This window comes from Acyrthosiphon pisum, chromosome A2 (genome assembly GCF_005508785.2).
Source record: "Acyrthosiphon pisum isolate AL4f chromosome A2, pea_aphid_22Mar2018_4r6ur, whole genome shotgun sequence".
Taxonomy (NCBI): Eukaryota; Metazoa; Arthropoda; class Insecta; order Hemiptera; family Aphididae; genus Acyrthosiphon; species Acyrthosiphon pisum.
In genome coordinates, this window is record NC_042495.1 from 77,209,503 (window position 1) to 77,214,679 (window position 5,177).

Consider the following 5,177-nt stretch of genomic DNA (forward strand, 5'->3'; position numbering starts at 1 on the left):
ACCGTGGTTTGCTCTCATTAGCTTTGCATTAATAGAAAAAATCAGCTAAAGTCAACTCGTAGTTGATGCCAAAAATTGAAAAACATGTATCCCGCATGATATTATTTAAAACAATTAAATAATAATAATAATAATAATAGTTATTATATTTTCCTATGTGTTTTCATATAAAACTGCGTTGAGCCGTTGACCTGAAGTTGCTATTTTCTTGTATATAGGTTACTGAAAATAAATGAGAAAAAGTGAGACGGTCCGGTGTCCATGCAACATACAATATTGCATACGAAATATTACGAATACACCTATACTGCCTTACCAGGGGCGTATAGGAGGGATATTTTCCACGAGGAGTTTTTTTCATTTCTCATCAACACGCGCATGTGTATTAATATTTAATATTAACTTTTGTAAATATGCATGAAAGGTATGTGCTCGGCGTGAGAAACAAAATAAAAATTATATAGAAAATGAACATTATGCTTTAAAACATCGTGGTGACGTTTATATTAATAATAATTTATAATAGTATAATAATTATGAAATATTATATCTTATGGTTTTTACTTTTTTGAATGACAAAAGATATTTTTAATTTAATATTCTTAAGTAGAATACTTTTGTTGTTCAAAGTTTCAACAAATAATGATCGTATTTTGTAACGAGTATCGAGTTAATTAGTTATAACTCACTTATAAGTTACCTATGTCATATGAATATTTGACGTTAACGTATATATACATTTATAATATAAGTTCTATATGTACTGTAAGTATATTATATGTAAGCTAATAATAGAGGTCGCCTCAGAAATACTACAGTCGTCGAGTCATCCCTTATTATTAGAATATTAGAGTACGTGATTTTAGAGTATGATTTATTTCAGATTCTGAGTGGAGCGATGAATGTATTGATTTTACAATGATGAGTGGGTGGCTTATTTTTGTGTATGTTACACAGTTTATAGTAAAAAAGTAAAACCGCTTCATTTTTCAACTTTGGGGATGGTTCTTGGTAGAAATTTTTATCAAGTTGGTACTTAGAGTTTAAAATTGAAAATTCTCAGTATTTTTCAAAATAGGTAAACAAAACAAAAATTAAGGAAATATTATAAGTACCTAGGAGTTTTTAAATAAAACCAGTTTTTGACAAAATGTTGACTGATTGATTTTGAACTCAACAACGATTAACCTTAAATACTTGAAGCTGTCACCAAATACTTATATATTATATTAGAATTTTCTATGTATAATAACAAAATACTTTGACTCTTTTCAAAGTATTTTTAGACTTTTGGAATTTTAAATTATTACTTTCCCCTTTTAGATTCTGAGTGTAACTTGAAAATTTCACTGAATGTTTATATTAGCATTTTCTATATACGATAAAATTTTGAAAATAATTTGACTCTTTTTGAGGTGTTTACGGACATTGAAATTGTATCAATTTTTTTAGTTTTTTTTCTATAAATATCAATAAAGTTTTATCTATTGGGCCAAAAAGTGTAAAAAATTAATACAGGGCTCCTGATACATTGTTACAATAGCAGTTGAAAAATATTACAAATACATAGGCACAATTTTTTTTTATAAGCATTTGAAGTTAAAATCTCGACAAAATTTATCAAATTTAAAATTGAAAAATTATTTTGTAGTTAAAAATGTATAAAATGTTCAACTTTTATATCTGAGGATTGAAAATTTAAAACAAGATTCCACGTAAATATTTAATTCTGTTACCAAAAATTCTAAGAAATACATAAGCACAGTTTATTTTTATAGTAATTTTAAGTTCAAATTTGGACGAAATTACATATTAAAAAACCTGGAATAACTATTTTAGTTATTTTGTTGTGATTGTATAATATTATTCGTGGGTACTTGAAACTTCTAAAGTATACTATTATATATCTATGATAGTACCACGGTTTTTTGTTGATGTATAACGCGTTATAAGTACCTAATAAATATTATGATATGATTAATTTGGAATTTATTATAGGTACTAATATAATATTATGTCTTATACCTAGACTAACATACCGTCTCCGCTCAGAATCGTTTTTCTTATACAATGATATTATATCATTGAATTCAAATTTAATACCATCCATTATACAGTGACCCACTTGTAACCTACTGTACAGCAGAGCGAAATCCACTTACCCACCTTTTTTTTTTATTTTTTTATTTTTTTTTATTTTTTTTGTGTCTGTGTACACGATAAGTAGTCGAAATAATAATACGATTTTCAACTTCAGTATCTTGTTCGATCAGAAAGTGAATATCGTTGGTGCATTGAGGAGGTCAAAATTTAAATTTCCCAGTAGTTTTCAAAAGCGCCGGGAAAAACAAAAGAAAAATTAAGGAAAAACGGGAATTTTTACGCAAAATCTGTTTTCGAGAAAATCGATTTTGGTTTTTGGTGTAACTTTAAAAAAAATGACCGTGGATGCATGAAATTTTGACTGAATGTTTACATTTCCATTTTCTATACACGATAAAATTTTCAAAATATTTTGACTTATTTTGAGCTCTTTACGGACATTGTCAGTTTTCATTTTTTTTTAGTTTTTTTTCTAAAAATATCAATAAAATTTTATTTGTTGGATAAAAAAGCTTGAAAATTTAATAGAAGGCTCCTAGTATATTGTTTCAAAGGCAGATGAAAAATATTAAAAATCGTTAGTCACAGTTTTTTTTTATAAGCATTTAAAGTTCAAAAAATGACAAAATATGGAAAAATCACGAAAATTTGCAAATTATTTCGAGTTATAAATTCATAAAAATTTTTCTTTTTAAATCTAAGATATGAAAATGTAATACAAGATTCCTTATAATATTATCTACCTTTATCAAACAAAAAATATCTATAAGAAACTCAAATTAAATTTTTATGGGCGTTTGAAATTCATATTTTTACAACATTTGATATTCACCCGATTTCTTACGTAACGATTTTCTTATTTTGTTGTAATTAAAAAACCAGTGACTGTAGAAACTTGAAAATTTCACGTGAATGTTAATATTAGCATTTTATATATACGATAAATTTTTAAAATAATTTGACCCTTTTTGAGCTGTTTACGGACATTGTAAGTTTTCAATTTTTTTAGTTTTTTTTTTCTATAAATATCAATAAAGTTTATCTGTTGGGCCAAAAAGTGTATAAATTTAATATTCAAAGCTCCTGATATATTGTTACAATATCAGTTGAAAAATATTAAAAATACATAGGCACAATTTTTTTTTATAAGCATTTAAAGATCAAATTTTGACAAAATTTATCAAATTTTAATTTGAAAAATTATTTTGTAGTTAAAAATTTATAAAATGTTCAATTTTTGTATCTAAGAATTGAAAATTTAAAACAAGATTCCACGTAAGTAATTAATTCTGTTACCAAAAAATCTAAAAAATACATTTACGCAGTTTATTTTTATAGTCATTTTAAGTACAAATTTGGACGAAATTACATATTAAAAACCTAGGATAACTATTTTAGTTATTTTGTTGTGATTGTATAATATTATTCGTGGGTACTTGAAACTTCTAAAGTATACTATTATATATCTATGATAGTACCACGGTTTTTTGTTGATGTATAACGCGTTATAAGTACCTAATAATTATTATGATATGATTAATTTGGAATTTATTATAGGTACCTAATATAATATTATGTCTTATACCTAGACTAACATACCGTCTCCGCTCAGAATCGTTTTTCTTATACAATGATATTATATCATTGAATTCAAATTTAATACCATCCATTATACAGTGACCCACTTGTAACCTACTGTACAGCAGAGCGAAATCCACTTACCCACCTTTTTTATATTATATTATATCTGTCTTCTTACTAAGAGTTACGACCCTTGAATATAGTTTTAGTATTTAAAACGGAAAACATTGCTTTATACCTTTATTGTTGTAAGAAATAACATAATATTATAATAGTATTAAAATGTAAAAATGTAGATACACGCTTACTTGCAAGTATTTTCCCATCAATAATTCAAATAGGTAGCAGAAAAAATAGCGGATCGGTCTTCGTTTTATACTTTTGAATAGATGTTAGTTTCCCAGTTCAAATTATTTATAATATTTTTATCAAACATTCACATAGGTAATGTTATATAATATGCGCCGGCGCGGCGGCGTACCATCGTTTTAAGTGACACACTAACACGATCCTACTGAGAAAAGTAAATTGAAAAACAATTATTATAGAGAATTAAAAATGTGTAATATACTAATATGTATAAGTACATTGTTATTTTCATCGATCTTCATAGAAGACAGACAGTCGCAAAGGCGTTGTTGTTTCGGACAGCATTTACCGCTGAATTGAGGAATATTATAGTACCTACCAATTGTTTTTTTTTTTTTGATTAAATTCAGAAAATTTTTTAAAAATGCATTAAATTAGGATTATAAGACAAATATTGAAAATATAGGCATGTGGGTACCACTATGCTTTACAGTAGGACAAGGTGTCTAAAATGTCCACAGTAGGTATGGAAGTGTTAAATTTCAATTCAATGATATAAAATCATTGGATACGAAAGACAATTATGAGTGAAAACTATATTATTACTAAGTTTATTTTATGATATTGCTAAATAACTATTAAAGTAATTAATTTTACTATTAGTATTACCACTAATACTAGTTGGTTGAATTGATTTTTTCCGAAAACATTAAATCTGCAAATGTTATTATGTGTTATATTGACATATTGTTTATAAAATAAAATAATGTATACTTTAAAAGTTTCAATTATCTATGAATAATATTTTAAAATAACTAAAATTGTAATTCTTCGTTTCGATATCTAATTTCGTTGAAATTTGAACCAGTGGCGTCATTTCAATTTTCAATAGAGGGGGGCAAAGGTTTTGACCGGCCTGAATGGGTAAAAAAAAACTGCTCGCCTGGTACCCTTTTTATCAACTAGGTAACATCATTTTTAAATAAAAGGTAGCAGATATTTTAGAAAAACAATTGTATACCTATATCAGTTAAAAGTCTACAAACTATTATATGGCAATATTTATATTGAAAAACAATAATATTAGTAGTTTATTATACGATATCTTCTTTTTTTTTATTTTTGAAAATATGTATCAACTGCATTATCGATAAATCAATTTTACCCGATTCATCACTTATAGC